The sequence below is a fragment of the Budorcas taxicolor genome, chromosome 10 (assembly GCF_023091745.1).
Source record: "Budorcas taxicolor isolate Tak-1 chromosome 10, Takin1.1, whole genome shotgun sequence".
Lineage (NCBI taxonomy): Eukaryota > Metazoa > Chordata > Mammalia > Artiodactyla > Bovidae > Budorcas > Budorcas taxicolor.
The window spans coordinates 34,041,364-34,066,209 of NC_068919.1; the positions used below are offsets into that span (position 1 = coordinate 34,041,364).

Genomic DNA, 24,846 nt, shown 5'->3' on the forward strand with positions numbered 1-24,846 from the left:
CTGCATCAAAATCACATAGAGCATTCATTAAAAATATGGGCTGCAAGATCCCAGGCCAGGGGTCTTGGAGCCTATGGTGGCTCAGTAGTAAAGAACCTGCCTGCCAATGATCTGCCTGCCAATGCAGGAGACACGGGTTTGATCCCAGGTCCAGGAAGATCCCACATGCCATGTGGCAACTAAGCCCATGCACCACAACTACTGAGCCTATGCCACAACTACCAAAGCCCACATGCTCTAGAGCCAATGAGAAGCCCACCTACCCCATGAAGAGTAGCCCCTGCTTGCCACAACTAGAGAAAGCTCATGTGAAGCAACAAAGACCCACCACAGTCAAAAATAAATAAATAAATAAAGTTATATTAAAAAAAGACCCCAGGCCAAACCCACAAAATAGAATTTCTGATAGTGGAACTCAGGAACCTGCACTTTTTAACGAGCTATTTTTATGCACACTACGTTTAAGAATCTCTGCCTCTCAATGACAGTCACAAGGAGAGACGAATTGATTTACCATGTCAACCCATCATTCAACAGTAGGGCCAGGCTAGAATCCACCATTCCTCAGCACCTGGTGTGAACTTCACCAGCTAGAGCCCAAGGGCTTGGTACCAAATAGAAAAAATGATTTGGCGCTCTACAGAGAAAAGTCCCATCCAATCTTAACAATAATGGCATCCCACAGAGAAACAGCCATCTAGTCCTTAATCCTGCCTTTCACGTGGCAGAGGCAGAAAGCTTCATTTTAGGGCTTCTGATAATTTGTAGAATTGCCACGGCTAAAGATTCACAGCCTTGGGAGAAGGCCATGGAAACAACAGGACAAACACAAAAGGTGCTATTTTCATCAATCAGTGAGAGGGTCTGGAAACCGAAATTTGATTATTTTGTCTCAGCTTGAGTCTCACTTGAACTTTATGTTCCTGGAAATTACATTCACACCCAGGTTGACTTCAGAGAGTTATTCTTTCTTTTCCATTTAGCAGCATTTGGAAGTGCTTTTTGTCCTAAGACACTGCACAGGAAGCCCCCACAAAAAGAAGCTATAATTAAACGTGTAAATGAGCACACACAGGGATGCTCAGGGAGCCAGGGAATAAACATCACAAACCCTCTACCATGAGGCAGAGGTATCCTCATACATTCTTACTCAGAAAATACAAAGTCATTCTTAATATAAGACACTCTCAACTACTTTATTCAGAACAAGTAATAAATTACTTAATTTGAAATTTTGTCTGCAGAAGGCATAATGACCTTAAATTATCACATTCAATATTATTTTAGCCTTCTTATAAAGGTCATCTGATGAAATATCAGTTAGTTATTTTAATAGGAGGTAACAGTATCATTCATGTTTCATGGACATGTGAACTCACGACTGCAAGTTTTATCAGCTCTCATTAAAAAGCCACACATGATAATGTCATAGAGTTTGTGAATGGCAACCAGACAAATATGGAGACCAAAAAATGTCCTAAAGGAATCAGAATGCTTACTTGTGGCTTAGGTTGAAATTTCAGTGTAAGTTTTAAAAAAATAAAATAAAAGCAGTGTCTCTCTTACCCAGCTTGGAAGTGATGATGGGCCCTAAAAACTGTATAAAACATGAAAGTGTAGTCGCGCGGTCTTGTCCAACTCTTTGAAACCCCATGAACTGTAGCCTGCCAGGCTCCTCTATCCACAGACTTCTCCAGGCAAGAATACTGGAGTGGATTTCCATTCCCTTCTCCAGAGGATCTTCCCAACCCAGGGATTGAACCCAGGTCTCCCACATTGCAGGCAGATTCTTTACTGTCTGAGCCACCAGGGAAACCAAAGAAAAACTCTATAAGTGGCCCCAAAATGCTTTCTTCAAAAGCAGTTGCTGATATGAAAGAGATATGTATAAAATTTAAACAAAATCGCTTCATCAATTTTAAATAGGAAAAAAAGGCTGGATGAAGCACAAGCAGGAATCAAGATTTCTGGGAGAAATATCAATAACCTCAGATATGCAGATGATACCACCCAAATGGCAGAAAGCAGGGAGGAACTAACGAGCCTCTTGATGAAAGTGAAAGGGGAGAGTGAAAAAGCTAGCTTAAAACTCGGCATTCAAAAAATGAAGATCATGGCATCTGGTCCCATCAGTTCAGTTCAGTTCAGTCACTCAGTCATGTCCGACACTTTGCGACCCCACGGACTGCAGGATGCCAGGCCTCCCTGTCCGTCACCAACTCCCGGAGTTTACTCAAACTCATGTCCATTGAGTCAGTGATGCCATACAACCATCTCATCCTCTGCCGTCCCCTTCTGCTCCCACCCTCAATAGTTCCCAGCATCAGGGTCTTTTCAAATGAGTCAGTACTTCACATCAAGTGGCCAAAGTATTGGAGCTTCAGCTTCAGCATCAGTCCTTCCAATGAGTATTCAAGACTGATTTCCTTTAGGATGGACTGGTCTTCTCCAATACCACAGCTCAAAAGCATTAATTCTTCAGCACTCATCTTTCATTATAGGCCAGCTCTCACATCCATACATGACTACTGGAAAAACCATAGCTTTGACTAGACGGATTTTGTTGGCAAAGTAATGTATCTGCTTTTTAATATGCTATCTAGGTTGGTCATAACTTTTCTTCCGAGGAGTAAGAGTTTTTTAATTTCATGGCCACAGGCACCATCAGCAGTGATTTTGAAGCCCCCCCAAAAACAGTCTGTCACTGTTTCCAATGTTTCCCCATCTATTCCCATGAAGTGATGAGACCAGATGCCATGATCTCTTAGTTTTCTGAATGTTGAACTTTAAGCCAATTTTTTTCACTCTCCTCTTTCACTTTCAACAAGAGGCTCTTTAGTTCTTCTTCACTTTCTGCCATAAGGGTGGTGTCATCTGCATATCTGAGGTTATTGATGTTTCTCCCAGCAATCTTGATTCCAGCTTGTGCTTCATCCAGCCCAGTATTTCACATGATGTACGCTGCATATAAGTTAAATAAGCAGGATGACCATATACAGCCTTGATGTACTCCTGTCCCTATTTGGAACCAGTCAATCCTAAAGGAAATCAATCCTGGATATTCGTTGGAAGGACTGATGCTGAAGCTGAAGCTCCAATACTTTGGCCACCTGATGCAAAAAACTGACTCATTTGAAAGGACCCTGATGCTGGGAAAGATTGAAGGCAGGAGGAGAAGGGAACTACAGAAGATGAGATGGTTGGATGGCATCACTGACTCGATGCACATGAGTTTGAGCAAGCTCAGTTGATGATGGGCAGGGAAGCCTAGCATGCTGCAGTCCATGGGGTCACAAGGAGTCAGACACAACTGAACTGACTAACTTACCAAGGCATCAAGACACATTACAGTATATCAAAGTAAGGAACTCAGATCAAGAAACACATTTTTCAAAGTCATGTCCAAATGGTCTTAACACTTGATTCCTCACCCACCTGGAAGAATAGATGGAGAGCTGTGCCCACCACTGAGTCCCACCCACCCAGATGAGAAGGGAGGGGCTGCCCATCTCTCCCCTCAAGCCTAGAAAGAAGCTTCAACAAGCCCATGCAGACAGCTTGGTGTGTGAACCCTTACAACTGAAGTTCACAATGAATAGTGACTGGTTCCCATCTGAGAAACCTACAGGGCAAGACATGGGTTGACGGGCTGCTTAAAGAAGAGGATAAAGTGGGCAGGCTGCACTCCCAGAATTTTGGGGGCCAAGAATTCATGTGTGTTCCCTTGGATGAGATCTGGGCTATGGTTTAAAAGCAATTGCATGGGGTCAGGTCATGACTTCTCCAAGAGGGTCACCTGGAGGGACAAACAGTCCTCAGCAATAAGAAGCTGGAGCCCCAGCAGAATTCACAGAAGCTGAGGACAGAGTGGGCTACCAAACAAGAATATGAGAAGACATCACCACCATCAAGGGATAGGTGATAGTCCAGAAAGCATGACGTGAATTACAACAGGATGAGTCTTTCTGGTCTTTTCTGTCCCTCCCACATTTCCTCCCTCCACCCCTATACTATCAGGCACAACTTCAGCTTCAATCCAAAAAGTCAAGAAACGTTGGCCAGAGCTCAAGATAGGGAAGGAAGCCAACCACACACCTTTACCCAACTTCAAGCTTCTCCCAGGCAACAGACCTGGACTGGGGGTTGTGGGGAAGGGAGAAGTTTTCATTTCCAATCAAGTTTGGTGTTTTGCCTCTTTCATCAGACTTGCACACACTATGTACTAAACTGGGAGTGTTTTAAGACTTAAGAATAACCAGAAAAGTTGCAGAGTCACTCATGCTTTCATTTAAGAAGTCATAGAAATGGAATTGAAATTAAAAGGAACAAAACACTGAAATACACAATTAGGATGAATCTTTGGGGAATTATATTAAGTGAAGAAACCATTCCCAAAAGGTTCCACACAATGTTATCCTATTTATATAATCATCTTGAAATGACAAAATTATAGAAACTGAGGTCATATTAGTGGTTGCAGAGTAGGAAAGGGTAGGAGCAAGAGGAAAGTGGATGTGGTTACAAAGGGGCAACAAGAGGCTTAAAACAACAGAAATTTATTGTCTCCCAGTTATGGAAGCTAGAGGTCTGATATCAAGGTGTTGGCAGGGCCATGTTCCCTCTGAAACCTGTAGGGGGATCCTTCCTTGTCTATTCCTAGCTTCTGGTGGCTTGCCAGAAATCTTTGGTGTTCCTTGGCTTACAGTTGCATAGCTCAATCTCTGTCTTTACTTCTTTCTCTGTTCCCCTGGGTTCTGTCTTCACTTAGACTTCTTATAAAGACATGTCCTTATGAGGACATGTCCTTTAATGTTGGATCAAAGGCCCACCCGACTCCAGTATGACCTCACTGAAAGTAATTACATCTACAATAACCTCACTGCCACATAAGGCCACATCCTGAGGTACTAGGGGTCAGGACTTCTACATATCTGGGGGGGGGGGGGGGGGGGCGGGGCGGGGAGTAGGGATACACAACCTGTAATACTTGGCTAAGGTAAAAATATTGGGGGTTTTTTCATATCTTATTCACATCCCCATTCCCACCACAGAGCTTCCCAGATAAGACAGGGAGAAGGATGAACAGATAGTGGTTCCCTAAAAATTGACAGAAACTCCAGGGCACCACTCTGATCTCACATAGCTAGGAGCCACCTGTCTCAGTATAGACCACCTGTAGCTCCATGATGACAACACCGCCTCTTAGCCACTCTCCCACAGGGAGCATCCTGTCCCTAGGCTGTTTCAGCAATCCCTTTTATTTTGTCTAGGATCTAAAAGCCTGTAAAAGCTATAGTGACATCCTCTTACACATTATGCTGCCAGGTTCAAAATGCTGCCTGTCTTACTTCTCAGGCTCCCTCTAAATTAAATCAGGCTATAATTTCTGTCCTTGTGGATCTCCTATCAAGGGACCTGCTGTGCCTCATGATATCTGGTTTTTATGAGCACCACTCCAGGCTACTGGATATGACTGTATCTGAGTCCTGGCTGTGGGCAAAATTCACGGTCAGAATGCTCCTAAGCCTCATGCAAATCAGGATAGTGGCTATTTAATTAATTGTTCTGTTTAGTTGCCCCCAAGCATCTCATTCAATAAATACTTACTGAGCATCAACTATATGCCAGACACTGTTCCAGATGCTGGGGACACAGTGGTACATTAAACAAACTCTCTGTCCATGCGATTCTGCATCCCAGTGGAGAGAGACAGAATGCTACACAAACAAGACAATTTCAGGGATTGTAACTGCTATAGAGGAAGTAAACAGGATGATGTAATAGAAGTGGAGAGGGGACATTTGAGCTGCAATTTAAAGGATGAACACAAGTCAGCCACAGGATGTGTCTAGGGAAGAACATTCCAAAGCAAAGAGAACAGCAAGGACAATGGCCTTTACAAGTATTGAACTTGACATGTTAAATTGACAGGTGGTTCAGAAACTTATGTGGGACATCTATGCTTTGCTCCTTTCTGCCACTTGCTGCATACCTTCTGCCTCTGTATGGCCTTTTTAAAAATTTTTATTCTGTATTGAAGCATAGTTGATTAACAATGCTGTGTTAGTTTCAGCAAAGTGATTCGGTTATACATATACACGTATATATTCTTTTTCAAATTATTTTCCCATTTAGCTTTTTACAGAATATTGAGTGGAGTTCCTTGTGATATACAGTAGGTCCTTGTTAGTTATGTATTTTAAATATAGTAGTGTGTATATGTCAATCCCAAATACCCAGTGTATATCTCCCACATCCTTCCCCCTCAACTATGAAAAGATACTCAACATCCCTAATTATTAGAAAAATGCAAACCAAAACTACAAAGTGATATCGCTTCACATCTGTCAGAATGGCCATCATCAAAAAATCTGCAAACAATAAATGCTGGAAAGAGCATGGACAAAAGGAAACCCTCCTACACTGTTGGCAGGAATGTAAATTGGTACAGCTACTACAGAGAACAGGATGGAGTTCCTTAAAAAACTAAAAATAGAGCTACCATGTGATCCTGCAATCCCAGTCCTGGGCACATAGTTGGAGAAAAACATAGTTTGAAAGGATGCATGCACCCCAACGTTCACTGCAGTTCTATTTACAGTAGCCAAGACATAGAAGCAACTTAAATGTCCATCGACAGATGAATCGATAAAGAAGATGTGGTACATATAAGCAAAGGAGTATTCAGTTCAGTTCAGTCGCTCAGTCATGTCCGACTCTGCAGCCCCATGAACCGCAGCACACCAGGCCTCCCTGTCCATCACCAATTCCCGGAGTTCACCCAAACCCAAGTCCACTGAGTCGGTGATGCCATCCAACTATCTCATCTTCTGTCTTCCCCTTCTCCTCCTGCCCTCAATCCTTCCCACCATCAGGGTCTTTTCCAGTGAGTCAGCTCTTCCCATCAGATGGCCAAACTAGTGGAGTTTCAGCTTTAACATCAGTCCTTCCAATGAACACCCAGGACTGATCTCCTTTAGGATGGACTAGCTGGATCTCCTTGCAGTCCAAGAGACTCTCAAGAGTCTTCTCCAACACCACAGTTCAAAAGCATCAATTCTTCAGTGCTCAGCTTTCTTCACAGTCCAACTCTCATATCCATACATGACCACTGGAAAAACCACAGCCTTGACTAGACGTTGGCAAAGTAAAGTCTCTGCTTTTAAATATGCTATCTAGGTTGGTCATAACTTTCCTTCCAAGGAGCAAGCATCTTTTAATTTCATGGCTGCAATCACCATCTGCAGTGATTTTGAGCCTAGAAAAATAAAGTCTGGCACTGTTTCCACTGTTTCCCTATCTATTTCCCATGAAGTGATGGGACTGGATGCCATGATCTTAGTTTTCTGAATGTTGAGCTTTAAGCCAATTTTTTCACTCTCCTCTTTCACTTTCATCAAGAGGCTCTTTAGTTCTTCTTCACTTTCTGCCATAGGGGTGGTGTCATCTGCATATCTGAGGTTATTGATATTTCTCCTGGCAACTTGATTCCAGCTTTGCTTCAGCCAGCCCAGCATTTCTCATGGTGTATTCTGCATACAAGTTAAATAAGCAGGGTGACAATATACAGCCTTGACGTACTCCTTTTCCTATTTGGAACCAGTCTGTTGTTCCATGTCCAGTTCTAACTGTTGCTTCCTGACTTGCATACAGGTTTCTCAAGAGGCAGGTCAGGTGGTCTGGTATTCCCATCTCTTTCAGAATTTTCCACAGTTTATTGTGATCCACACAGTCAAAGGCTTTGGCATAGTCAATAAAGCAGAAATTGATATTTTTCTGGAACTCTCTTGCTTTTTCCATGATCCAGTGGATGTTGGCAATTTGATCTCTGGTTCCTCTGCCTTTTCTAAAACCAGCTTGAACATCAGGAAGTTCACGGTTCATGTATAGCTGAAGCCTGGCTTGGAGACTTTTGAGCATTACTTTAACCAGCGTGTGAGATGAGTGCAATTGTGCGGTAGTTTGAGCATTCTTTGGCATTGCCTTTCTTTGGGATTGGAATGAAAACTGACCTTTTCCAGTCCTGTGGCCACTGCTGAGTTTTCCAAATTTGCTGACACAGTGAGTGCAGCACTTTCAAAGCATCATCTTCAGGATTTGAAATAGCTCAAGTGGAATTCCATCACCTCCACTAGCTTTGTTCATAGTGAAGCTTCCTAAGGCCCACTTGACTTCACATTCCAGGATGTCTGGCTCTAGGTGAGTGTGAGTGATCACACCATCACGATTATCTGGGTCGTGAAGATCTTTTTTGTACAGTTCTTCTGTGTATTCTTGCCACTTTTCTTAATATCTTCTGCTTCTGTTAGGTCCATACCATTTCTGTCCTTTATTGAGCCCATCTTTGCATGAAATATTCACTTGGTATCTCTAATTTTCTTGAAGAGATCTCTAAGTCTTCCCCATTCTATTGTTTTCCTCTATTTCTTTGCACTGATTGCTGAGGGAGGCTTTCTTCTCTCTCCTTGCTATTCTTTGGAACTCTGCATTCAAATGGGTATATCTTTCCTTTTCTCTTTTGCTTTTCGCTTTTCTTCTTTTCAGAGCTATTTGTAAGGCCTCCTCAGACAGCCATTTCGCTTTTTTGCATTTCTTTTACTCAGCCATTAAAAAGAATGAGATAATGCCATTTGTGGCAACATGGGTGGACCTGGAAATTATCATACTAAATGAAGTAAGACAGAGAAAGACAAATATATAATATAGTTTATATAGAGAGTCTTAAAAAATGGTACAAATGAGTTTATTTACAAAACAGAAACAGACTCACAGACTTAGAAAATGAACTTATGTATTATCTGTTTAGCTTGACAATGCCCACATGGATCTGGCCCAGGTTCTTCCCTGCACTTAAATGCCTGGACTTTGTGCTGACAAACCTCCCACTGTCCCACCCATGCCCTGGGCTTGGATCAATGGAGGGCATTCATTTCACCCCTTACAGACGTGATCTGCTTCAACAGTCGTGAGAGCTGGACACTGGCCACGGTGAAATTTAAAGCAGAAAACCTGGAGCAGCTCATTTCCCCAACCATATACCTGTCAAGTGTCCAGGACCCCAACTACACGCCACAGCTAACTGTGGTGAGAGTGGTGTTTCCCAGGACTCAGCCATGGCCTTGCCCTCTGACCTCCCCAGAAGCTCTGTAAACACTCAGGAAGCAGAAGCCAGTTTATGACCCAGAACCTGGTGAGCTCATCATCTCCTGGGAGGTTCCATCTAACAATGGCAATTTTTCCCTCTTCTAACACAGATTTTTTTTCCTAGCTTCTAAATTTTTATATTAGGAATTAAATTTTTATGTTAATTAACTATTAACAGCTGTTTATGTGTAAGTAACTTGATTTTTTAAAACAATGTTTAACTGAGAGAGAAAAAGCAACAGAAGCTCTGTGCTGATTCAGAACCAACATCACTGTATTTCCTGGTCCAGTAGAATCTCCTCTGGGCTTCTGCGCCTGTACACGCACAGGCAGCTTTCAGCCTCTTTTACATTCCTGGGCTTATTTTCCACTCCTGACCTCTGACACTGCTAGACTTAGAGTCACCCTCAGTGTATGTGAGCATCTCTCCAGCTGCCAGCCCGTCTCTGGCTCTTATGCAACTCAGGGCTCTGGGTCTCAGCTGCTCTTCTTTCCTGGGCATCAGATGTTCATGGCATCAGGCCCTACCTGGCTGTGCGAATATGCTCACATGCATGTCACTCCCCCTCTGAATTTGTTTACACAAATGCAGGATATTAATGGTGATGGCAATACTATATAAATCAAGCAGGATGTTTCTGTCATGCATGACAAGAAGCCAACTGAGACGCTGATGCAAAAAAGGGAGATGCTGGGTGTTTGGGGTTCATGTAGTTGGAGAACACAATTTCTCTAGGGACTCATACAGTATCACCAGGATAGCTTTTATGTCACCCTTCTCCTTCCTTTCACCCTTACCTCTACCCTCATTCTCTACGGATCAGCTTGCTTTATCTCTGCTCAGCATTCCCTTTGGAAAAGAGGAGTTCTCTACACCTATGGCATTGACCAAGCTTAGATCCCATGACCCATTCCTGGACTAATCACTGAAGACAGGGAAATAGGATCCCAGGACCAGTAAGGCCTGGGTCACGTGCCCTCTACTGTCCCCCAGATTGCATGGAGTCAAGCGGAGTACTGTGAGGGGCTATCATATAAGGAACCGCACAAAGTAGAAAGTGGTAGATACTACAGTTTGGTTCACTAAATATTCATTTCATAATCTTCCAACCATCTGCTACCCTCTGCAACAAAGGCTGGAAAGCTAAAAATACTACTTTTTCAGACAGCCTTGCAGTTAGAGCACAGGCTTATATCCAAGTTCTGGCCAGCAGATGTTCCCAAGAAAAGCAGACATGATTAACGTGAGGTGGTGACTGGTGCAGTCATCAGATTTTCTCGTAAGTACAGGAGAATGACAGATGCCTTTGGTCCTTCACGGCCAGCTATGTCGTAGGGTTCTAGAGTCTAATCTCTACATCACTGATGGTATACAACGACAGCTTCATTTCTGCTAGAACTAGTGGTATGCTATGCATATTTCCTGATGAGGTCCCAGCCCTGTACCATTCAGGCTTGGTTCCCTGAATCCCATAAATTTTGTAAGCAACTTAATATCCTGAAGGAAATTCCTTTCCTCATCATCAACAGGCTAGTTTCATGTAGAAGAAAAACTAACACCTTGTGCTGTTGCTTTATGCAAAAATGTGCATATTATATTACTTGGTCAGGAGTAAATAAATAAATGTCTGCTCTCTGAGTCCCACCACTCCTCCAAAATAAAGACAATAAAAAGATCCAGGATCACACTGTCTAGCTCTGGTCCCCAAAATAACTGAAATTGTGAATCTTTCCTGTAAATTACCAACTAAACAACAACTTTATTGTTTTGCAACTTTATTGACTTTTACAGTGGCCTCTTTTCCTTTCACCCTCACCTCTACCCTCATTCTCTATGGATCAGCTTGCTTTATCTCTGTTCAGCAGTCCCTTTGGAAAAGAGGGGTTCTCTACACCAGTGGCATTGACCAAGCTTAGATCCCATGGCCCATTCCTGGACTAATCACTGAAGACAGGGAAATCGGATCCCAGGAAGACATGACACACATATGACATATCTGAAGATATGACATAATCTTTGAGGTTACAACACTCATGTGGGTTAACTGTGAGCAGAGTAACTGTAAACACGGTAATCTTGTGGTGGTGGTTTAGTCGCTAAGTCGTGTCTGATGTTCCTGCGACCCCATGGACCGTACCTCGCCAAGCTCCTCTCCACGGGATTTCCCAGGCAAGAATACTGGAGTGGGTTGCCATTTCCTTCTCCAGGGATCTTCCTGACCCAGGGATCGAACCTGCATCTCCTGCATTGGTGGGTAGATTCTTTACCACTGAGCCACCAGGGAAGCCCAATCTTGTGGTTGTTTTTTTAAAAATAACGGTTTGCTGTGTATTTCATTTGGGAACCCAGTCCTTCAAAAACCTGAACTCCCTTGCAATCCACCTTTGTAAATAAAATGTTTTTCCTTCTAGAATGCCTTTATGGCTGTGTCTTCTTTTGACAATAACCTCTGTTATTTGCAGTTAAGAGCCCTCATAAATACTGGAAGGGAAGTTCACCAGTGGGTGCTCATGCGTTGTTAAGGGAGAGCAGTACTGTTAGAGGGAGAGGATGAGTTGAGACAATGAAAACAGAAAATTGTCCCTACATTGTTTCATAATTCATATTATGATTGGAATAATGTGGTATTGTTGTAAACTACAAAATCCAGTGTACACATAAGGCTAAAGCAGTATTCTTGATTGCCAGTTACCATTTGGCAGGTAAGTCAGGGGCACCTACATTGTATGGGTAGCATCCATCTCCCATTAGCTAAACCCTGCTTGTCTTTTGAAGACCCTTTAAGAAGTTCCTAAACTGCCCATGTATAATGTGACCATCCCATGGCAATTAACATTGCACACGGAGTCATCTATCCATTAATAGATATCGACTAAGCGTCAACTGACAAAAACATGATCACAGGCCAGCATCAAGCAGCACCAGCAGGACACAGACAGGGAGGAAGGTTACTCTGGACACCTGATTCAATGTGTCCATTAGCGCTATGGGTAAGCCAGGGTAGTGGGCTAGGAAGAGGCACAAGCGGAGATTCATGTTATCTGTAACATTTTAATCAACAGAAAACAAGTATGACAAAATGTTACCATTTGTTATTTCTGAATAGTGGGCTTATAATTTGTTAATACTTTTCTGTATTTTTAAAACTTCTCAAAGGAGAAAAAAGTGAGGCAGTCAGAAAGAGAAAGGGTATATACGTTTCATTCTTTGCCTCTATCTCTGTAATTTTGCTCCTCAGGAGAAACTTTCATCAGAAAAAATATTAATTTAAAAAAAAATACTGAATTCTGCAATTGATGTTAAACCATTGTTAGAAATTTATTTTAAGTGGGAAGGTGCCTAGAAATCAGTGGTTAAGATTAAACTGGAAGTTTTTCAGAGTGTCTCAGATTTGGTGAAGCAAATATGCAGTGCAGGCCAAAAAAAAAAATGTTTCCCAACATTCTTCAGAATCAAGTGTGGCCACCAACTGAAATATTGCTTAAGGCCATTTGAAGGCATTTCCCTGGAAATTGCTTGTAAATGCAAAAGCAAAAGAAAACAACAAAATTCCTGAGTGTTTTTGTTTCTAAAGGCCTCCTGAAAGAAATCCCTTGTGTGCGTGTGAGTGTGAATGTGTGTACATACTGTGGGGAAGGAGATGTTAATTGACAGGGTTCAGGGCTACACTTTTGGCTTACTGAATCTTGGCCATGCCTTACAGTGTGTTAAAGGAAGCTTTATTTACACTTATTTTCCTTTTGTCAGTAATGCTTTATAATACCCTAGCTTCCTGGTAGAATTTTAGGAGAATTAAGCTAACACAAATCAAGACCGCATAATTAAGTCCTGTAATACATTAATTGACCTAAGTCTGGGAAAAGGAGTTGGCTAGGAGATAGTCAGTTATACAATAGGTATAGCACTGGTGGTGGTAGTTTAGTCACTAAGCCGTGTCCAACTTTTGTGACCCCATGGACTGTAACCCATCAGGCTCCTCTGTCCAAGGGGTTCCCCGGGCAAGAATACTGGAGTGGGTTGCCATTTCCTTCTCCAGAGGATCTTCCTGACCCAGGGATTGGACCCCAGTCTCCTGCACTGCAGGCAGTTTCTTTACCAACTGAGCAACAAGAGAAGCTATACTAGGTATAGTGCTAGTTACAGTATAATGGCTAAAGTTGGGTTTAAAACTATTTTGGCTAAAAATCCCAAGTGTGCCCCCAACCTCCATCCTATCAACCCTCAAAGTTGTAGGTTCTGCATCTGACCTAGGAGCTACATTCTCAGATACCCAGGAACTATGGGATTAGAAGGAAAGAGAAATTTTAATGTTTTATGAGTGTAAAGTAACTAGAACACAACTTTTACTCATTCATCCATTCAATAAAAACTTATTGAAGTCCCAATGGCTCAGTGGCAAATAATCTGCTTGCAATGCAAGAGACACGAATTCCATCCCCAGGTCAAGAAGATCCCCTGTAGAAGGAAATGGTAACCCACTCCAGTACTCTTGCCTGGGAAATCCCATGGACAGAGGAGCCTGGTGACTACAGTCCATGGGGTCACAGAGGAGTCAGACATGACTTAGCAACTAAACACACAACATATATACTCTTAATGTTCTTTAGACTAGATTCCTAAACCTTCTTAAGCTCTATTTCCTCATCCACTTTTTTATTTTCCCTATTCTGAGCTAATGCCATCACCCCATTTTATGGTAGCATATCTCCTAAAATCAAATCTAGCAATCATTCCACCTTCTATTTTAATATGTTTTGCCTATTCTCCAACTAAGACACTTGCTCCTTGGAAGAAAAGCTATGACAAATGTAGACAGCATATTAAAAAGCAGAGACATTACTTTGCCAACAAAGAACTCTATGGTTTTTTCAGCAGTCATGTATGGATGTGAGAGGTAGACCATAAAGAACACTGAGCACTGAAGAATTGATGCTTTTGAACTATGGTGTTGGAGAAGACCCTTGAGAGTCCCTTGGACTGCAAGATCAAATCAGTCAATCCTAAAGGAAATCAATCCTGAACATTCATTGGAGGGACTGACGCTGAGGCTGAAGCTCCAATATTTTGGCCACCTGATCCGAAGAGCTGACTCATTGGAAAACACCCTGATGCTGAGAAAGACTGGAGGCAGGAAGAAAAGGGGACAACAGAGGATGAGATGGTTGGATGGCATCACTGACTCAATGGATATGAGTTTAAGCAAGCTCTGGAGATGGTGAAGGACAGGGAAGCCTGGCGTGCTGCAGCCCATGGATTCACAAAGAGTCAGACATGACTTGAGTGACTGAACAATACAACAATTCTCCAACTTCCAATTCTGGCTCCATGGCAGAACTTAGAACACTGCTACAAACACCTAGAAGTGTTGGATAAAACAGAAGAGATCTTTAAATTCATTGCAAACCTTAGAAGAAATAAAAGGGAAATCCCCAGTTGCCTAAAACAGAGACAAAAGGGCTTGCACTGAGGGGCAGTTTTCAGATCAGGAAATAGGCTCTAACAGTTAAGTTTGGGTTTCTACAGCTACACACAAACTGAATGAGGCTGGATACTCCTTGAAGCAGGTAGTTGGAATGAAATCCGTACATGAAGCCAGAATCCTCCAAGAGTGGCCACCTCAGTGAGAGAGAGAGTGAAAAACTGTGTCCTCTACCTCAAAGAGATGACAAAGAAATGAACCTTTTCCTGCAGTTGAGGTCTTGGGCTAGTGATGGCCCTATGATACCTGGCAGAAACAAATGTGAAAATGAAGGTCACTTGTACAGCCAAGACCTCACAGAATCCTTCAGAAAAAGGAGATGGACTCACAATTAAAAACTTACAAGCATTCAAGGAAGTGATCCACCACAAGAAAGAATCAGCAGACACAATAAACATCCCAAGATAACAATCTGAAACAATACATCTGAAATCATACAAGAGGGAAATAAAACCAAGAAAAAGAGAGCAAGACACTAGTATAAACTGATACCTTCCTGCTCCTTTACACGCCAGGTATGTGCTTATACCCTCAACTTTTCTAAATGCCCTACATGCAATCACAGTCTTGCCTATATGATGATGTCACTAGAAGTTCCAAAAAGATCCACTCCATCCATTTCTTCTCAACATATGTCACTACATGAAATACTCAATGTAGTCATCCTTTTTGCTTAAGATAGTGATTTTTTTAAAAGTACTCTTAAGGTCAATATAGTAATGTAATAATATCTGTAAACATCGACGTCTTAAGTGGTTTATTTAGCACGCCACCATGAGGGAATGGAATTCAGTTCCCTTTAAGTTTGAAAGAAGGAAGACAAGTAAGCAATTCAGAACAAGGTCACTGGGCATCCAAAAGGAAAAGAAGAAAACAAGAGGTGTCTGAAAGAGATGGAGTGAATATGAGAACATAAAAACTCTGAAAACAGGTGTTGATTTTTCAAAGACAGTTTTCTTTTCACTTTTGCCTAGGGTAAATCCTTACTTTTTAGGTTTCACCTAGAGTTACTCATGCCTTTCAGCCTAGTCAGAAACTCCTCTCAGATTTTATACTTTATTGTTAACAAAGATTTTCCACCCAGCCAATCTGGAAGTTCCTTGACAATAAAACAGTTTTCACAACAGCTTCCAGTCACAACCAATCTAAATGACTTATTCAGAATAATGACATGTAGAGAAACTCTTGAGCAAACTCGATGGAAGAGATAATTCCAGAGACTTGGGACACCCCAGAGAAAAACAAAGCCATATCTGTTTGTTCTTATTTTGAGACAAATTTTCTCCCTTTCTACAAAATTGCAATAAAGTAAAAGGATATTTCTTGCAGAACCATGAATATTTGGAGTTGAGACACTAGGATCAAAAATAATAATAATTAAAGGTGAAATTTTCAGACAATAAATTAGTTAGTTGCTTTGTCTACCAGCATTAAAACATTCTGTGCTGTGCTGTGCTAAGTCACTTAAGTCATGTCTGACTCTGTGCAACCCTATGAACTGTGGCCCGCCAGTCTCCTCTGTCCATGGGATTTTTCCAGGCCAGAATACTCGTGTGGGTTGTCATGCCCTTCTCCAGGGGATCTTCCAAACCCAGCGATCAAACCCACGTCTCTTATGTCTCCTGCATTGGCAGGCAGGTTCTTTTACAACTACCACCACCTAGGAAGCCCTACTATAGCTTAACTCTCAACATACACAGGCATACCCCCAAAACACCGTGGGTTCAGTTCTAGACCAATGCAAACAAGGCAATACTGCAGTAAAGCGAATCACATGAATTTTTAGTTTCCTAGTGGATGTGGAAGTTATCTTTATACTATACTGTAAGTCTATTAAATGTGCAATAGCATGTATAAAAGCACAATGTACATACTTCAATTAAAAAATACTTTATTGCCATATTTCAAATTTTTTAATCTATATAATTTACTCTGAACTTTTTTAAAAATGTCTACAAACTTTATAGGTCACACTACTTTAATACTACTACTTATACCTACTGTTATTTATAAAATAAAGTGTCTACAAGAGAAAATCTATTTAATAGATGTTCAGATATACCAAAAAAAAAAAAACTTTATTGTTAAAAAATGCTAACCATCATCTGAATCTTCAACAAGCCATATTTTTGCTGGAGGGCTCTTGCCTCCATGTTGATGGCTGCTGACTGATCAGGGTGGTGGCTGCTGAAGGTTGAGGTGGCTTTGGCAATTTCTAAAAATAAGACAATGAAGTTTGCCTCATTGATTGACTTTTCCTTTCACGAATGACTTCTCTGTAGCATGCAATACTGTTTGATAGGATTTTACCCATAGGAGAACTTCTTTAGAAGTTGCAGTCAATCCTCTCAAACCGTGCCACTGCTTTATCAACTATATTTATGTCATGTTCTAACTCCTTTACTATCATTTCGCAGTCTTCACAGCATCTTTACCAGGAGTAGATTTCATCTCAAGAAAACTACTTTCCCTGCTCATTCGTAAGATGTAAGTTCTCATCTGTTCAAGTTTTATCATAAGATTGCAGCAATTCAGTCACATCTTCAGGCTCCATTTCTAATTCTTAGCTCTCTAGCTGTTTCTACCACATCTGCAATTACTTCCTCCACTGAAGTCTTGACCGCTTCAAAGTCATCCATGAGGCTTGGAATCAACTCCTTCTAAACCTCTGTTGATGTTGATATTTGACCTTGTCTCATGAATCACAAGTGTTCTTAATGGTGTCTAGAATGGTGTATCCTTTCCAGAAGGTCTTCAATTTACTTCACCCAGATCTATCAAAGGAATCATTATCCTGACAGCTATAACCTTACAAAATATATTTCTTAAAGACTACGACCTGAAAGTCTAAAGTACATCTTGATATACGGGCTGCAGAAGGGGTATTGTGTTAGCAAGCATGAAAACAACATGAATCTCATTGCACATCTTCATCAGAGCTCTTGGGTGACTAGGTGCCCAAGAGCTCATTGTTAATGAGCAATAATATTTTAAAAGGAATCTTTTCCTCTGAGCAGTAGCTCTCAACAGTAAGCTTAAAATATTCAGTAAACCATGTAAATAGATGTGCAGTGATTTAGGCTTTGGGTTCCATTTACAGAGCACAGGCAGAGTAGATCTGGAATAATTCTCTAGGATTTTCACAATGGTATCAGCTTCAACTTCAAGTCACCAGCTACATTAAACCCTAATAAGAGTCCGCCTATTTGAAGCTTGAAGCCCGGCACTGACTTCTCCTTTCTAGTTATGAAAGTCCTAGATGGCATCTTCTTCCAATACAAAGTTGTTTTGTCTACACTGAAAATCTATAGTTTAGTGTAGCCACTTTTATTCATTATCTTAGCTAGATCTTCTGGATAACTTACTGCAGTTTCTATATTAGCACTTGTTGGTGCACCTTGCACTTTTATGTTATGGAGACAGCTTCTTTCCTTAAACCTCATGAATCAACCCCTGCTAGCTTCAAACTTTTCTTCTGAAACTACCTTACCTCTCTCAGCCTTTACAAAATTGAATAAAGTTAGGGCTTTGCCCTGGATTAGGCTTTGGCTTAAGAGAATGTTGTGGCTGGTTTGATCTCCTACCCAAACCACTAAACTTTATCCATATCAGCAATAAGGCTGTTTTACTTTCTTACTATTTATGTATTCACTGGAGTAACATTTTTAATTTCCTTCAAAAATTTTTCTTTGCATTTACAACTTGGCTAACTGTTTAGCACAAGAAGCCTTACTTTCACCCTATTTTAGCTATCAGCATGCCTTCCTCACTAACCTTAATCATTCTAGCTTTTGATGTAAAGTGCTGCTGCTGCTGCTAAGTTGCTTTAGTCTTGTCCGACTGTGTGTGACCCCACGGACGGCAGCCCACCAGGCTCCCCTGTCCCTGGGATTCTCCAGTCAAGAACCCTGGAGTGGGTTGCCATTTCCTTCTCCAATGCCTGAAAGGAAAAGTGAAAGTGAAGTCGCTCAGTCGTGTCCGACTCTTAGCGCCCCATGGACTGCAGCCTACCAGGCTCCTCCACCCATAGGATTTTCCAGGCAAGAGTACTGGAGTGGGGTGCCACTGCCTTCTCCGATGTAAAGTGAGATACATGCAATTCTTTCTTTCACTTGAACACTTAGAGGCCAGTGCAGGATTATTAACTGGCTTAATTTCAATACTATTGTGTCTCAGAGAATACAAAGATGAAAGAAGAAGGAAACAGGAATGGTTATGCAGTACAGTAGATAGCTAGGGCTCAGGGTATTTAGAGGAAATGAGAAGCAACTACTATGGATATGTGATTTCTTTGCGGGGGGTATTAAAAGGTTTCCTGAAATTCAACAGTGGTGATGGCTGCATAATTCCATGAATATACTAAAAACCACTGAACTGTATACTATAATTGGGTGAAATGTGTAGTACATGAATTTTAATTTTAATAAAGTTTTTTTACATTTTCACAGTAGAATTTCCAGAAGAATTGGTAAATTCAAGGCCTAGAAAGGGGGAAAAAAGGATTATCAAAAGCATTTCATTCAGATGGAAGCCAGACTGCTTTCCTGTATATTATAGATAACATTATAAAAGAATGGGGTGGTGAAACGCATATAGCATATGGAAATCAAAGGCAACATGATGCAGCTTGAGTCAGTATATTATGAGTTCATCTACCCAGGCTGATAACTATTGACCTCACCACTTCAAACTCCTTAGGTCAATTCAGGACACCTTATTCTTGAAGTAGTCTACTAGGTTTCTAGATATACCAAAAACAGAAAAAAAGCAGGTATAATAAGGCTGATGATATCATATTATTACTGGCTATAATTATGGTAAAGATATTTATCATGATATATATATTTATATCATGGAAAGAACATTTTATGCAAAGATGGGCAGAATAAAGGACAGAAACGGTATGGACCTAACAGAAGCAGAAGATATTAAGAAGAGGTGGCAAGAATAGGCAGAACTATACAGAAAAGATCTTAATGACTCAGATAACCACGATGATGTGGTCACTCACCTAGAATAAGACATCTTGGAGTGCGAAGTCAAGTGGGCCTTAGGGAGCATCACTACAAACAAAGCTAGTGGAAGTGATGGAATTCCAGCTGAGCTATTTCAAATCCTAAAAGATGATGCTGTGAAAGTGCCGCACTCAATATGCTAGCAAATCTGGAAATCTCAGCAGTGCCCACAGGACTGGAAAAGGTCAGTTTTCATTCCAATCCCAAAGAAAGGTAATGGGAAGGAATGTTCAAACTACCACGCAATTGCACTTATTTCATGCACTAGCAAAGTAATGCTCAAAATTCTCCAGCCAAGGCTTCAACAGTATATGAATCAAGAACTTCCAGATGTTCAAGATGGATTCAGAAAAAGGAGAAGAACCAGAGATCAAATTGCCAACATCCACTGGATCATAGAAAAAGCAAGAGAGTTTCAGAAAAACATCTACTTCTGCCTTATTGACTATGCCAAAGACTTTGACAGTGTGGATCACAACAAACTGTGGAAAATTCTTCAAGAGATGGGAATTCCAGACCACTTTACCTGCCTCCTGAGAAATCTGTATGCAGATCAAGAAGCAACAGTTAGAACCAGACATAGAATAATGGACTGGTTCCAAACCGCAAAAGGAGTACATCAAGGATATATACTGTCACTGTGCTTATTTAACTTACATGCTGAGTACATCATGAGAAATGCCAGTCTGGATGAAGCTCAGACTGGAATCAAGACTGCTGGGAGAAATATCAATAACCTCAGATATGCAGATGACACCACCTTAATAGCAGAAAATGAAGAGTAACTAAAGAGCCTCTTGATGAAAGTGAAAGAAGAGAGTGAAAAAGTTGGCTTAAAACTCAACATTCAAATAACTTAATCATGGCACCCAGTCCCATCACTCCATGGCAAATAGATGGGGAAACAATGAAAACAGTGACAAACTTTATTTTGCGGGGCCTCCAAAACCACTTCAGACAGTGACTGCAGCCATGAAATTAAAAGATGGCTCCTTCGAAAAAAAAGCTATGACCAACCTAGACAGCATATTAAAAAGCAGAGACATTACTTTGCCAACAAAGGTCCATCTAGTCAAAGCTATAGCTTTTCCAGCAGTCATGTATGGATGTGAGAATTGGACCATAAAGAAGGCTAAGTGCTGAAGGATTGATGCTTTTGAACTGTGGGGTTGGAGAAGACTCTTGAAAGTCCCTTGGACTACAAGGAAATCAAACCAGTCAATCCTAAAGGAAATCAGTCCTGAATATAAATTGGAAGGACTGATGCTGAAGCTGAAGCTCCAATACTTTGGCCACCTGATGCAAAAAACTGACTCATTAGAAAACACCCTGATGCTGAGAAAGATTGAAGGCAGGAAGAGAAGGGGATGACAGAAAACAAGATGATTGGATGGCACCATCGACTAAATGGAAATGAGTTTGAGCAAGCTCTGGAGCTGGTGAAGGACAGGGAAGCCTGGCATGGTGCAGTTCATGGAGTTGCCAAGAGCTGGACACAACTGAGCAACTGAACAACAATAATATATTTATTATATCATAGTATCATATATATTACCATATTTACTATCATATATAGCGTGTGTGTGTGTGTGCATGCTCAGTTGTGTCTGACTCGGTGGCCTCATGGACTGTGGATCGCCAGGTTCCTCCATCCAGGGAATTTTCCAAGCAAGAATACTAGAGTAGGTTGCCATTTCCTACTCCAAGAGACCTTCCTGACCTAGGGATTGAACCCATGTCTCTTGCATCTCCAGCACTGGCAAGCAAACTCTTTACCACTGAGTCACCAGGGAAGCCATATATGTATATATATATATGTATGTATGTACATATATATACAGACTGTTAATATTACATTGTTATTGGCTAGAATCATGGCCAATATACTATATTGTATATAATTACGAAAAACCATCCTTGTATGTATGCCTTATGAACACAAACTAGCAGTAACATTGTTTCCCTCAAAAATTTAACTAAGGAGCTCCAAGAACTATCCAGCTATTAACTGGTTAATTTCCACTAGTATCAAAAGCACAAATATATTTCTCTGTCAAACGAGTGCCATGAACACTGCTGGTACTCAATATAATTTTGTTGAATGATTACAGACAATCATGAACAAAAATAGTGTTCCTCCATATCATCTGTCAAATCAATTCAACATATAATTTCCCTCCCCCTTTCCTTTGAAATTATTACTTCAATGACCATCTCAAGAAATCACGCAACAGACAACTTGAACCTTTATTTGAGGTCATCAACTTCACATAGGTATAGTCTGTTTACAGTAGACTATTGCTAAGGAAAAGGGAGATAGGTTAAAATTAAGAAGAGTACATATGGTGTTCTGGCAAGAGGACAGCAGGCTGATTTCTCTATTTTAAAATAAATTTCAGGGTAGGATACACACTTTTTGGCTATTGTCTACAGTGCTAATTTTCTTTAAATAAGAGCAAATTCATTTATAAAAATCTAAATGCCTCCAATGATGATAATAACAGGTAAGAGGCAATCTGTCCAGAAGCAGCTGAGAGGTAATACACTAGGTCACAGCCACTGACCTTTTTCAAGTCAAAGCACAAGAATGGGTCCAGCTCTCCAGGTCCTTGGACTGTGAATCCAAAGAGAATAAGGGAAAAGAAAAAGATCAACTCTGAGGAGTTAGATCCAAGACATTTATTGGAAATGATGGTTTCAGTTCTTTTTTAGTCTTTGATTTCACATTGTTCACTACTAATGCTATATATTTATCAAAGGGCAATCTAAACTATTTGACTGTCTTTCAACATCTACAGTATATCTGAAGATATCCCAAGATGTTGCACAAAAAGGCTGACAGACACTAACTCACATAAACCTTCAAAAGGCATTATTTGAATAATATTATATACAATTCTCAAGTTCATTTTCAACACAGCAAATAATGTTCTCTGAGCGACTTCACTTTTACTTTTCACTTTCATGCACTGGAGAAGGAAATGGCAACCCACTCCAGTGTTCTTGCCTGGAGAATCCCAGGGACGGGGGAGCCTGGTGGGCTGCCGTCTATGGGGTCGCACAGAGTTGGACACGACTGAAGCAACTTAGCAGCAGCAGCAGCAGCAGAGTTGAAATATTATAGCTATTCCTTGATGTTATTTTTCCCTCATACAAGGCACTAAAACAGTTTTCAAAAGAAGCTGTAAGATGTCAACAGTACAAAGAAATTTTCACATATAGCAGGTATCTGGAAATCCCAACAAAAAATCTATGTTGACAATATGGGAATTTACTCAAAGGGAAAAATTCATTCTCCCATGTTTAGAGACAGGGGAAACAAGCAGATTAAATCAGTGTCATATGCTATTCCAGATACTATTCACCCTTCTGCTTTACTTTTTATCCTAGATTCTTCTGGGATAATTTTTCTCTCTTTTGGGGCTTCATGAAACTAAGCTTCCCAAGTTTACTTGCCATGCAACTGACTACACATGGCTCTGGAACTTAAGCTCTGAGAGCCTCAACTGGCATTTACCAGGATTTAATGACATAGACATGTTTGTATGGGTCAAATCCTCAGAGAACAATGAACCAATAATACCAGTAACAAGTGCACAAGGCAATGCTATGTAGCTAATCTTTTATGAAAACCAGAAATGCCTTTCATGTTTGCATAAGTTCTCTGACTTTTGATTTCTAGAAATTTAACCATATTTATACTTCTTATAAAAAATAAAAAGGAGAAAATGGAATTCTCTCCTAGAAGGGCTTAAGTCATGTGTAAGGGGGAATCCTGACTAGGTCAAGTCAAGTATAACCAAAGATCAGGAGCAAAATCAGTCTTCTCTTTGAAGATATCCATAAAAGCAGTTTTTGCATGTCAATTAAAGCGCTGTGTGGAAAAAGTTCAATTAAGGGCATATTTACCTAGGAACTCCTGAATCCAATGCAAGTTACCAGAACTGAAAGTACATGGGAAGCAAAGCATTAGTTAAATGTGCATTGTTTGTTTTGTCCTTTATAGACATGCTGTTTCCTATTTCAATAATATTGAAGTTTTCAGATTCAACCTATGAGAAAATTTCTCTAGGCACCATCTTTCTTCAGGGTTAAAGCTACCAATGAAAAAAGCAAAACATTCCCTCCTCTCTCTCTCTTTTATATATATATATGCAGATATATGCAGAATAAATGCAGAAATAAAAATGCAGCCACTTCTACTGCCTCCCCAATAATAATCTACTCTTTAAGTAAGAGTGGCAATATTAGAATTTAACTCTCAAAAATCTGTAGTGCATTGTGCTTGATACCCAGTTGGTGTTCAGTGTTTACTGTTTGCTAAGTGAATACTAAAAATATTTGGGACACAAGCTTTTGCTTTGTTATTGTGCATATATATTCCACTCATAAAAACACATAACATACACACATAAATCTACATATAGCCCATTAGTGTCACCTCCTGAAAATGTCCTCATGACAAAAAGTGAAAGATAAATATGCTAGAATGGGACAGGATGATGACAATTACAGAAGTTACATAAGGAGATTATAAACAATTCTGCCATAGTCTGTTTTTTTATTTACTATAGTGTGTTATTCTTTCTTTTTCTTTTAAATTGGGATATAGTTGATGTTTCATGGTCTTTTTGATGTCAATTATCTTGGTTTCCATGGAAATTCACAAGTGTCTACAAAAAAGTAATCTATTCCTACTTTGAAACTTTAAGACTGCTCTTGGCCATAATATCACACATAATTACAAACAATCTTTTCACAACCTTTAAATGCCATTATCAGAGAATTTATATTTGAAAGGAAGCCACATATTTACAAGTAATACGCAACATGAACAACAAATCTCAACAAAAATGAATATTCATTGTATCATTTATCATTCAGAGTAGCTACCAGAAGTTCAGGTAATTCTCACATTAGTGCACTAATATTTTTACTAACCACTCATTTTATTTCGTTGGTCTTTTCCTCCCCCAACAAGTATTCCTAAATTTGTTGTGTGTAGTGTTTTGTGTTTTTTCTCCTGTCTTTATCCTGTACTTTAAAAACAAACAAACAACAAAAAAACCTAGGGAGAAAAGCATATTGGGATTTATTTCGTTTCGGGGTTTAAAAATATCTGAAGGCAACACAGAGCTTAACTCCACAAGGTTGTTTACCAGAGGTTGGTGTTCCGAAGAAGCAACCCATTTTTTCAAAAGCGCGCA

The 24,846-nt window shown here is 40.5% G+C and overlaps 1 protein-coding gene across 1 annotated transcript in view; it reads right to left on the reverse strand.

Moving 5' to 3' along the window:
• GPR176 (G protein-coupled receptor 176) overlaps positions 1–24,846 on the reverse strand; it is a 113,018-nt gene that overhangs the window by 87,517 nt on the left and 655 nt on the right. The gene's annotated exons all lie outside the window — the stretch shown is intronic.